This window comes from Lycium barbarum, chromosome 3, assembly GCF_019175385.1.
Source record: "Lycium barbarum isolate Lr01 chromosome 3, ASM1917538v2, whole genome shotgun sequence".
NCBI lineage: Eukaryota > Viridiplantae > Streptophyta > Magnoliopsida > Solanales > Solanaceae > Lycium > Lycium barbarum.
Window position 1 is genome coordinate 64947894 of NC_083339.1, and position 13378 is coordinate 64961271.

At 37.9% G+C, this 13378-nt stretch overlaps 1 long non-coding RNA gene across 1 annotated transcript in view; it reads left to right on the plus strand.

The window, feature by feature from the left end:
- The window catches only part of LOC132633902 (uncharacterized), a 43738-nt gene extending 34976 nt beyond the window's left edge, over positions 1 to 8762 (plus strand). Inside the window, exon 3 of the long non-coding RNA XR_009579920.1 lies at positions 7949 to 8762. This is a non-coding gene — a long non-coding RNA (uncharacterized LOC132633902). The remainder of the gene's footprint in view (positions 1 to 7948) is intronic.
- The last annotated feature ends 4616 nt before the right edge of the window (positions 8763 to 13378 follow it).

The window sequence follows — 13378 nt, forward strand, 5'->3', positions numbered from 1 at the left end:
GACTGTATCAACCTTAGGAATATGTGATGTATTTCTAGCTAATCCTTATAAGAAGGCTTTACCTCAAAAAAAAAACAAATTCGCACGGGTGTTGTGAAGGTTATCGACGATAGTGAAATTAGGTGCGACGTCGGTTTATGTGTAAGGAGAGAAGAGAGTAGGTGTACAAGTGAAGATAAAATATCGCAAGGATCGATTCGGTTGCTACAGGAAAGTAAAGGATGTGAGGTTGATTATTTTAGACAAAGAGACGGGATGCAAGTATGAGTAAAGATTTTCAAGTAAAGTTATATCGCTGGGGCTTACAGTCAGGACATAGAAAGATATGCTAGGAAGACCTACAAATTTAGACATACAAAAAAAGAGTATGAGAAACCAGAATAGCCCGAGGGAAATTAGGAGTATCTGAGCCTTACAACTAGAATTCTCTGGCTAGCAAGGAAAAAAAGAGGGGAGATGTATTAAAGCCACAGATTCAGGATAAAATCAAATGGCAACGGGATATCTCGCAAGAAAAGGTGTTGAAAAGCGATAAAAAGATAAGTCACGAATGGTTACATCGGGTATTATGTATACCCTTATGATTGATGTTTCGACTTGTTAAAAGTATTGACTGTGCTGTATGTCGAAATTGAGGTAGCAAGCGCTATAGAGAGAATTAGGATTGTGTTTTCATGGGAATCGAAGTCAGATGGCAGTAACGCGACCAAATGTGTAAGCACGAGCATTAGGAAAACAAAAGGTTATGATATCATGAAATGAAGGGGAGAGAAACTTGAACAAGGAAAATGTTTACCTATTGAGGGTCAGGTAATATATATTTGAGGAAAAGGTTAGCATGAAAGCAGGAAAGCAGACGATAGGATCAAATTTAAATAAATTAATGGGAGATAGAGGAATGTTATAAGTGACAGGGGATGAACGTGAAGACCCCGGCACCAACCTATACGTTTTCATAACTAGAACCAAGAAGGTTGTAAATAATGGACAAAGGTGCATCCTTGAGAAGAAATAGACAGGTCTTATGAGAGCGATGAGGAAATTTTAAACTCCTGAGATTTAACCAGGAGAATGGATGTGAACCCATGATTGGTATACCTATTTAATGGAAGAAACTACCTCAAGAAAATAATTTCAGCGTCAAAAGGGATTCGCACTCGTAATGAAACACTCCAAAGTATCTTAACCTAAGAGTAAAGGATGACTACTGGAAACCGGCATTTTACAGGTAAAATAAACTATGAGGACTAAAGGAACGAGGAGGTGTAAACGAAATGGCTAAAGGGACTCATGTGGCCGCCGACAACAAGGAGAAGGTTAATGAGTCAGTAGACTTGCCAAAAGGAAAACAAATTTAAATTATAAGACAATGGTGAGAGATGCAAAGATGTGATCATGAAGAAAACCGAGAAAATTCGACAGATCTGACCCGTAGGTGCTTTATTAGTAGAATTTTAGGAGCACTCCACTTACTTCGGAGCTGCAGTCTATTGGTATTGGTCTTCATGGGCACTTGTATCCTTTGTAGAGGCTCGTAGATATGTGTGTACAGTTAGACATTTCATAACCCACCGGTTCATATCATTGTATAACATTTTAGTAACTTTTGTCGGCTGGTGATGATGGACATAATTGTTAAAGATAATATTGAGATATGCCATCATATTGTGATATATGTCCTTATAGATTATGATATCCATAAGCTATCTTTATGGTCCACCCAGAAATGATTATGAGATGTATGTTTAGAAGTGCTTGGTGTGTTAGCTCCGGTTGCCCATCATGGCCCTCCGGTTGGGTCGTGATAAAAGTGGTATCCAAGCAGTTCATCCTAGGGAGTGTCTATGAGCCGTATCCAGTAGAGTCCTGTTTATGGGTGTGAAGTGCGCCACACTTATAAACAAGAGGCTACACAGCATTTAGGAATGATTGACCCTTGTTTCTCATCTTACATCATGCCGTAGAGCTAAATTATAGGATGTGATGTCCCTGATTATAATCCTAAATGTTTTGATTGTGGATGAGCAGTTTATTATGCCGCTATGAGGTAATTGATTAGAATTGATGTTGTTGCTCCGAAAGGTATTTTTCCTGCCTCATTGATATTAATAAACTTTGATATAAGAACTCGAGCTAGATGTTACGGGTATTTGTGATCGCCCTGTGAGGCATTAGATGTGTTTTCTGGGTTGTGTGCAGGAATGAGGCGGTAAGAAGTATAGAGGAAACTCTGCCGAAATTTTTACAAATTGAAATGTTTGAAAGTCTATGCTAGAGAGAAAGAATGAAGGGAAAATGTAACAATCAGATGTTTGGTAAGTCATGATTGAATCAACCATTATGAGACGCTTCCAAAAAGAAGATTTAGAATGATTTAAATTTAAGGGAAGACCCTGGAGGAGAAAAATGCTTAGTAATTAAAGGTGTTGGAATGAGTGCATTCGAGATTTCGGAGAATTGAGATTTATTGAAGATATAGGGAAAGTTGACACAAATAATTCAAATGTAGTATTACGATTTATAGATTGGTGAGTAAGAGATCACGAAAAGATATTGATAAGGGAAAGGAAGTTAACGAGTAGGGGAAAGTTTTACTCTAGGAGTTTATATATACACATAAGATCAGGACGGGTTGATGACAGGCACATAGACTTGTTTATCAGACTTTCCTATATGATATGGGTTTACATTGGGATTTGGAAGTCACCAGTCATTCGACTTCAAGGGGGTTCTGAGTATTTGATAGTTGGTACTATTCTGAGAATCATTATGGCTGAGTTACTTCGGGTATTAATAATGACCTTGAACTAAAGAATGAGAAATGGTTAGGTCAGTTGCTTGGTAATTATGAATGTTTTTTGGATTGTTTATATAACTTCTAAATTTGATGTTGCTTGGCCGACGAAGGAAGTAGAGATTGTATCAACCTTAAGATATGTGATGTATTTCTAGCTAATCCTTATAAGAAGGCTTTACCTCAAAAAAAAAATCGGACGAGTGTTGTGAAGGTTATCGACGATAGAGAAATTAGGTGCGACATCGGTTTATGTGTAAGGAGAGAAGAGAGTAGGTGTACAAGTGAAGATAAAATATCGCAAGGATTGATTCGGTTGCAACAGGAAAGTAAAGGATGCGAGGTTGATTATTTTAGACAAAGAGACGGGGTGCAAGTACGAGTAAAGATTTTCAAGTAAAGTTATATCGCTGGGGCTTACAGTCAGGACATAGAAAGACATGCTTGGAAGACCTACAAATTTAGACATACAAAAGAAGAATATGAGAAACCAGAATAGCCCGAGGAAATTAGGAGCATATGAGCATTACAGCTAGAATTCTCTAGCTAGCTAGGAAAAAAGAAAGGGGAGATGTATTAAAGCTACAGATTCAAGACAAAATCAAATGGCAACGGGATATCTCGCAAGAAAAGGTGTTGAAAAGCGATAAAAAGATAAGTCACGAATGGTTACATCGGGTATTATGTATACCCTTATGATTGATGTTTCGACATGTTAAAAGTATTGACTGTGCTGTATGTCGAAATTGAGGTAGCAAGCGCTACAGAGAGAATTAGGATTCTGTTTTCTCGGGAATCGAACTCAGATGGCCGTAACGCGACCAAATGTGTACGCACGAGCATTAGGTAAAAGAAGGTTATGATATCATGAAATGAAGGGGAGAGAAACTTGGATAAGGAAAATGTATACCTATTGAGGGTCAGGTAATATATATTTGAGGAAAAGGTTAGGATGAAAGCAGGATTGGTACACCTATTTAAGGGAAGAAAGTACCTCAATAAGAGATTTTCAGCGTCAAAAGGGATTCGCACTCGTACTGAAACACTCTAAAGTATCGTAACCTAAGATTAAAGGATGACTACTAGAAACAGGCATACTACAGGTAAAAGAAACTATGAGGACTAAAGGAATGAGGAGGTGTAAAAGAAATGGTTAAAGGGAATCATGTGGCCACCGACAACAAGGAGAAGGTTAATGAGTCATTAGACTTGCCAAAAGGAAAATAAATTTAAATTATAAGACAATGGTGAGAGATGCAAAGATGTGATCATGAAGAAAACCGAGAAAATTCGATATACATATATATGTGTGTGTGTGTGTGTGTGTGTACAAGTTGTAGTATCATAAAGGAAGAGGAAGACTCGACGAAATAATAAATGGAAAGGGTGTACTTTGTGAGGATTTCATGATAAGAACAAGAATCGACAGAACACTAGAAGGACTATGATGCATAGCTGTGACGCAAACAAGTAGTTAATAAAAATTATGGGACAAAATGAGCTAAGCTAATGAAATGACGAGTCGTGGGAATAGATAGTGTAGAATATCAACTTCTAATGGTATAGTACATATATAAATCGGAATTGGGAACTAAGAGCAAGAAGAATCTCAAGGATATCAGTAAAAAGATAGTTATGAAGGAAGATTAGGACTGGAGGTCAGACACTCCCTAAGGAGTCTAACGAATTTCAGTGTCATCATTGTTTCATGAGCCTAGGGGTCTGTTAGTTATGAAAGGAAGAGGTGATCAATAAAGAAAGAATCTGAATTATATCCGATATATGTAAACATTTGACTTAGTACAAGAATCCAATTAGCAAAAAGAAAATAAGTTAAACCATGCGATAAAAAGAACTCCGGCATTATATGGAATAGAGGAGTTGAAGGATCGCCAAGGTTGGCTCGATGAATATCAAAGACGGTTAACACTCAAAGGTTATGGGTACATGAGAACATCCTTTAAAAGGGGGGGGGGGGGAGAACATATTTAATTCTGAGATGAATGACAATATTCCCAAGCTCAAAAGAGGGAAATATATTGGAGTGAAGGAGTCAAATTTTGAGATGAAACGATATGTCAAGAATGTGATAATGAAAAGTGAGAATGGACTAAATGCAATTATATTAGGAGACAAATGTGAAAAAGGAGGCATGACAAGATGTTGAAGGTTTAGCGAATCAAAGGGAATAAGTTTCGTCAACGCGATACGTTGTGTTCCGGGCGATGATTTGAATCATTCACACCGAAGAAATTTTGGTTACAACTAAATATGCAGTAAAGTACTCCAAGGGGCAGCAAAAGGAGTGAGGAAGGCCGCATGTAACCAGGGATAAGTATAAGGGATAATCGGGATTACTAAAAAGAACTTGTAGCACTAGAAGAGATGAAAGCTTTAAAAGAGGAATATTTATAGGAAGTTCAATGATCTTCAAAGGAAAGGAATATAGTGTGCCTATGGATAGCAAGATAGCAGTGCTGCCTGAGATTAGGGAGTACCTCGTAAAGTCGTGAAATTTCAAGCTGCTGGTTATACCAATTGTGGGAGTGTATGACATAGAACCATATAAATAATCGCCATGATAAAATGGCCAGTATAATGGTGCAAGGTTGATGAGTACAAAAAGGGATAATCTAAAAGCACCAAAGAAGCAAGCAAGGAAGGGTGTCATATCTGAACAAGAGAATTTGTCCACTGGTAGAGAAATAAGGAGCAAGGCAACAGAGTACAACAATTAAAAGTGCTCATAGACAGGGATGGAGCCGTAGAAATCATGAGTTAAGACCATCTTAATGGCAACAAGTCTCAGGATAGCAGCTAATCAGTTGACCACTGGGTACATACACAAGAACATGAGGATATGGAACTAATCAATGAGTTCGACAAATAATTGGGAAGATATGGAAGAAGACTAATGATCCCATAGTATAGGGGCATGGAGATTAGGAACTAAAGAAGGACAACCATTTCAAGAAATTAATAAAAGTGTCGTAAGCTTGCAAGCTACAACATTCGAGGACGAATGTTTCTAAGGGGGAAAGGATGTTACACGTCGCACTTTTAGAGCATGCGCATTCCACGTACTTCACCGTATTAATGGAGTATCGGAGACGTCCCATGATGTTTTGGGAGGTACAAGCCATGGGAAGTACGTAACAATGAAGCACAAGATGAATTACGATCTCGTAACTCGTAATCGGGAAGGACAACCTTAGAACCAAAAGACATGACAATTATCAAGTATCATAAACGACAACTATCATGTATGGAGAGTTTCGGAAGATTCCGGGACCAAGCAAATCGAAGAAAATAAGTTTGTCGAAAATTTGAAAAGAAGTTGGTAGAATTTTGGGTCAACTTTGGAGGGGTATATCTCCAGGTATATTAGGAGTTTTAAGGTGTTTCAAAGCCTAAAATGAAGTTCGTCGAGTCTAGTTTCCAACGCAACAAACCACTCGTCAAAACGACATCGAAGTAAGGAGTTATGGTCATTTTAAGATAACCCTCCAAACTGCCAAATGGCTTCCGCGGGCCCCACTTAGGAAAGTCGGTGGAACCGACTTATAAGGGGTATAAAAAAAAACCCCCATCAACCCCATTTTTTCAGCACTTTACACTCCCATGAGTTCTAGAAATCTCCTAACACATCCCCCAAACATTTATAGCCCATTAAATCAAGAATTTAACAAGATTACACCAAACTAGTCCATGAAAGGTGATTGTTCTTGCTTCTACTTGATGTTGTGGTGAGTTTGGTCTTGAAGGAAGTTGGTGTGGCTAAATTTCTTCAATTATAAGGTATGGTCTTCATCCTATCTCTTATGTTGAGTTTATTGGAAGGTTTAGCAAGTCTTAAAAGTGAAAATAGTTATGGAAGGAAAAGTCATAAAGTGTTGTGTTGTAGTTGTTGTGTTTATGGACAGTTTTGAGCATGTTGTGGCCACGTGGTTGGGCTGATTTACGTGTATATGGATGGTATCTAATGTTTTTGGTGTGCTGATGAGATTATGCTCCTTGATTGGGAAGAAAGGAAGTGTATATTGTTGTTGTATGTTGAAAAACATCGTGTGGGATGTTTTATGGAATATTTTGGTATTGATAATGATGTTGTTGATATTAGTATTGATATTGTTGTTGTTTTGTTGGTATTATGATTTCGGGCTAGGAATATAAACAGAAGAGATGCTACCCGAATTTCGGCATATTTTAAAAGGAATTAATTTGATTTGAGAGCTTAAGATAAGCATATGATGACAAGCCTAACAATAATATGAATTCTGTTGAATGTAGATTTACGAGCTTGGGAGGATAAGCATTAAATAGTTAAGGTTAAGGTGACCGAAAAGGTATGTTAAGGCTAGTCCCTTTCTTTCAAAAGGCATGATTCCTATGTTATGATTCCATATGTGTTTGCATAACCTTCTTACTTCCAAAAGATAGAGGTTTATGATTCTTAGAAGCTTCTTATCTTACTAAAGGTGAGATGTTTTCTATGATGAACATGATGATGATGATTCTAATTCTAGAAATTCCAAAGCTTATGGATTTGATGCTATTATGAGATTATTGAGTTTATTTCATGATTTTATCGATTTTATTCATTGTTGTTGATCTCATCTTATAATAATTGTTCCTTCAATGTAAGATATAGCGATGATGATTGTTCCATAATATAAATCGGAGGCTACCGACCTTACGTCACTCCGATAAAGTTGTAGCTTTTATTTGGACTCTCATGCATGCTACTTATATTATATTATATATATATATATATATATATAGGGGATATGGGGATATAGGCATTATATACATATAACCACCTGATCAGTTGGTATACTATGATATTGTCTCGGATGCGGGATGCCCAGATGCGGGATATATGGGATAAATGGATCGGCCAGCACGTTCCGCAGCAATATAATATAGTTATGGATCGGGCTGCATGTTCCGCAGCATTATTATGGTATATATGTATGAGAAAGATTCTATAAGCATGCATGGTATCCGCCTTATGGGGCAATCAGATGTACTGGTTATCTCTTTATCTCCTGTTATGTTCCATATTTCTTATTATGATATTATTCATGCCTCACATACTTAGTACACTGTTCGTACTGACGTCCTTTCTTGTCGACGCTGCGTTCATGCCCGCAGGTTGACAGATAGACGAATCTGACCCGTAGGTGCTTTATCAGCGGACTTTCAGGAGCACTTCACTTACTTTGTAGCTACAGTCTATTGGTATTGGTCTTCATGGTCACTTGTATCCTATGTAGAGGTTCGTAGATATGTGTGTACAGTTAGACGTTTTATAACCCTATTGGTTCATACCATTGTATAACATTTTAGTAGCTTTGTTGGCTGGTGATGATGGACATAATTGTTGAAGATTATATAGAGATGTGCCATCATTGTGATATATGTCCTTACAAATTATGATATCCATGAGCTATCTTTATGGTCCACCCATAAATGATTATGAGAAGTATGTTTAAAGGTGCTCGGTGTGTTAGCTTCGGGTGCCTGTCATGGCCCTCTGGTTGGGTCGTGACAAAACACCTCAAAACTCCTGATATACCCGGAGATATACCTCTCTGAAGTTGACCCAAAATTTCTATCCAAAATTTTGCCAAATTTTCGAAAAACTTATTTTCTTCGATTTGCTTGAACCCGGAACCTTTAGACACTTGCTTAACAATTGTTAAGAGTATTCCTTGACCTTATAACGGTTCCATGACCTCTCCGATCTTACGTTATTTTACTCACAACACAAACGACGCAAAAAATTTTGAGGTGTAACACAATTTGAATAAAGTAGCACGAAGGAAGGAAAGAGAGTGAGATTTCCTAAATGTCCCATAGCCTCCCGCAGATAAGTACGGAGCTCATCGTACCGATCCACAAGACTCTACTAGACACGCTCTTATATTAAAGACTGGGTAACCTAGGGCTCTGATACCAACTTGTCACGACCCATTTTGCCTAGGTCGTGCGGGCACTTACCTTCCCACCTCGGTAAGCGAACCCTCAACCCAACAATGAATAAATACATGAAAGGATGAAAATTAAGCAACGGAATAGAACAAATACGTAGGTCTCACTATATATATATATATATATATATATATATATATATATATATATATATATATATATATATATATATATTGCTTTCTACATAAGCAATAGAAAGTGCAGAATGATAATGAACACCCCCAGGGTCTAGTCTGAATAATACAAGAGAATCTAAGGGAAATAATACAAACTGGAATACTAATACATCAAGTGTCTATGTATTTTAATAGAATAAGACATAAAGATAGAAAGTCTTCAAGGCAACGGACGGCCATGCTCACCCTGGAAACTCGAGAGAAAGCTGAAACATCGATCAACCACGCATCACAGTAGTGGATCCGACCTGATACCCTGCATTCATAAAAGAATACAGCAAGTGCAGGTCAGTACAACAACAGTACTGGTAGGCATCATCGGCCGACTAAGCATAGCTAACACAATTCAGATAATAAAGCGGATAAGCAAATAAACCAGCAAGTATAAGCCAATACAATCAAATCCAATATCCGTCATCACCTATGAAAACATCTAGTCCCAAATGTGCCAAGTCTAAATATATCCAGTCCAATCCAACGTCACAATACAACACCAAACATCTCAAATCAAGTCATGATGTAATTCAATGCAATAATGGTATGGATGCAATGCAATTCCATGCAAATGCGATGTACACATGTGCTCCGGACCGAAATATCGACGTCCCAGTAACACAACCCAGTGTGACTCGCGAAGTCTAAGTGCCACCCGTCCTGGATCTTTGTACAACAAACAGACAGGACCTCGGATCTTTACCCACGGGGGTTCTCACCGGCACCATCCTGGGGGACCCGCGGAGTCCATGCACTAACAACGATTCTGGAACTAACATCGGATATCGTCCATGCAACAACGATTCCAAAATTGATCATCAGACATCGGCCTTCTCACGTCACTCAAGTAAAAAAGTTTATCAAATATTAATTTCACTCAATCAACGATTCTGGAATGAACATCGAACATCGGGCATCTCACGTCACTCAAGTAAAACTGAGTCTATACTCATCAAGTATTCATCAAATATCATCAATATCTCAACAGTGTATCATGAAAATGAGAGTGCATGCAGTGCATGAATGACATCAATAATCATGCCCAATATCACAACTACCAAAAGTGGGTACACCAACAATATATCTGAATCACAAATACCAACAGTGGGTATGCCAATAATATAATCAAATCACAAGTACCAACAGTTCGTATGCTAATAATATAACTGAATCACAAGTACCAACAAAGGGTACGCCAACAACAGATCCAAGTACAAATACCAATAGCAGTATGTCAATTATATCACAATCAAGATGATAAAATAGAATCCAATATCTACCAACTACTCATGGCATCAAGCCGGCACAATGGAACAATCAAAACACACGTAACGGGATGGCTAGTCCCAACACACAACAAGGTCCAACCTAAGGCAATATCCATCCCGACTTCATATCTAAAGGTTCTCATGCTATCTCCAACAATATAATCTAAATATGTGCTTCGCTATATGAAGTCTAACCAAAGGTAAGCCATAACCTACCTGGATGGCCGAACCACAACACCAACAACTCACTCATTTGTCTTGCCTTTCTGCTGAACCTCAGAACCAAAGTAGTCTCCAAGATTCTCCTCCAAATATCCCTAAGAATAGTTCCCTCAAGCTCAAATATAAAGATGTGAAATAATGAGGATCTAAGGCTTATTTAAATCACATTTAATGAGACACCTGGCCCGTCACCGCCACGGCGGTAACAATGCCTCTACATCGGCGCCGCTACAGCGCCCTCAAGACCGCCATAGCGGTATGGCTAACAATTCACAGGGTCACCCCAGCGGCCAACACACCGCAACAGCGGCGCTGCTGAGGCGGCACTGGTGTCGCCATTGCGGGTACCAGGTACCAGAATCCCTCTAAATTTTCTAAGTCTTCAATCGAAATCCCGAGCCATCCCCGAGGCTATCTGGTCATAAACCATACACACAGACCCATACAAAACTACATTACGAACGCGTTCATTGCCTCAGAATTCCCAACAGATGTCTTGTTGACCGAGTCAACCCCCAATGCCTTAATTCCAATTTCCCAACCCAAGTCCCAAAATGCATCCGAGTGAATTAGGAACCAAACAAAATACCCACACAAGTTCTAAATTACCATCCAAACCTCTTGAGATCAACGAAATTCCAAAAAAATTCGTTTACCCAAAAGTCAACTTTGGGTCAACCATTTTTCACTTTAAGCCTATATTTCACAAAAATTGAATGATCCAGTCTAGACACATCGGGAAGCATGTCAATGGTCCCCTTGGGTCAAAATTGAGCTAATCAACGCTCAGGAACGGGCCAAAAATGTCGAAAATACTACAACGACCAAACGGGTCGTTACAGAGAATTGATCTGTTTTATTGTTTGGTGTAGTTCAGGCCAGGTGAAGTCATCATCTTCTTTGTTTGAATATAGCTTTATGTTTTCCATAAGTCCACTTGTGAACCTGTGTAGATAGGTGTTCATGGTTGATCCCTTTCCATGATACATATCAACGACTGTAATTAGAGGATTTAGTTTATGCTTTTTCTTGGTCTATCTTTGTCCTTTCTAAATCCCTGTAAGCCATTGGGTTTTGGTCTTGGTGAAATGTCCTAACTTGCACAGGTTTTTTATAACATGGTAGCCTCAACAATTTAATGGTTAACAAAAAATGCAAAGGCTTCTTGCTTTCTGATTGATTTCTGTTTTATTTTTCTCAAAAAAGGATTTTAAAGACTAGTAAGTAATTATGTTTCAACCTAAGTCCATTTTGCTCTTTCTCCTGTTTGGGACACTGTTTAAAGAATAAAACACTCAGGCTTAAATTGTTTGGCCTATTTACTTTGTTTGGATCTTATGCCTGTTTGCACTTTTCTTGTTAAAGAGTTACTTGACTAGAAAGTGATCTGTTGAGACTCTAAAGTTTGTTCTTAGGTTCTGGTTGTCCCTTGTGTTGAGAGTCTATGTTGGGCAAAGATTTGTAACTTATATTTGGCCTATTGGATTTTTAATCTTGAGATATTTTAAATCATTTGAGAACTGTTAAACCTCTTTCATGGACAAATTCATCTACTATGTTGGTTTTAGGATAGGCTAACTTAAGTGATTAATAACTTGTTATGTGGCTTGCTTAACTACTTTGTTTGGCTTAAGTGGTCTCACCTATTCACTACGGTAAAGAAACCAGTGCTTGTCCTTCATGAAATATTGGTACTAAAACTGTGTTTTGCTAAGTTCACTACAAGGATAACTAAATTACTATCTGGGCAGTCCACTTGAGTACATTAAAGTCTACTAAGTGAATACAATAGTCTTAATACTTTCTTATGTTGACAAGTAAAATTGATTTTAAAACTGGGCTTCTTTAGGGAGATGAACTTGTTTTGGGAATTGTTGTTTACTTGATCACTTGTGTGTGACACTTCATGGCCATTAATTGTTTCTCTTTAGAGGGTAATCATTCACTATTTAAATTCATTTGTCTGTTTTGTGGTACCTGTTTGGAGAATGTCTCCTTGAATTGGTTGAGTGTTGATGTTGTTAGATATGTTGGTTCTGTATTCACAACTGTAGCTTCTCTCTTGCTTTTGTCATGACTGTGTAATGGAAATACATAAACATGTCCTTAATCCTGTTTGAACTTAATAGGATATTAATGATGGATAATATAGCTAAGTCTATTAAAATACATACCTAGACATATGGATTAGGTGACTGTTTTATTGATGCCATTCATATACACTTCATCTCCCATTGTACTGTGAGCCTACACATAAGTGGAGAGGCAAGAACAACACTTGGGATGAAGCTCGAACCTTCCTTGGTGTCTACCATGCTTGGGGTTCCTAAAAACCCCTTGGATCTTGTGTGGCATCAGGAACAAGAAGGCAAGAGCTTTCCCTTTGAGTTGTTTTAATCTCTCCATGGGTGTGTAAAGTCATGGTATGTTTCCTGGTGATGGTGTAGATCATTAGTTTAGTATTGTCTATTTATTTTTGTTTAAGAGAGTCACCTCATGAACTTATTTGTTTGCTCTTTGGTTCTAGTCTTTCATTCTGTTACTGATTGGCTCACATGAGTTAAAAAGAGTCTTTAATAATTTATTTTCCCTCATCTCTTCTTAATGCATTAATTTTCTTCCATGTATACTGGGTAATATGCCAAAATATACATAGCATATTCATTTTATATCCTCACAATTGTATAGGATTGAATATATTCATGTATATTTAAAGTATATCACTTATATAAAATTTTAATATTGGTTGTTGCAAGTTTATTTGGTTTTGGGCCTCTTCTCTCCCTATTTGATGTTAGGCCTCTTCTTATGTGTTAAGTGTAATCTGTACTTGGCCCAATGAGTTCTGATTTTGCTGAAATAGCCCATCCAGGCCTCGAATTTTCCTTAATTCATCTGAGATTGGGCCTGGAGTAGTTTTCTTTTCTCAA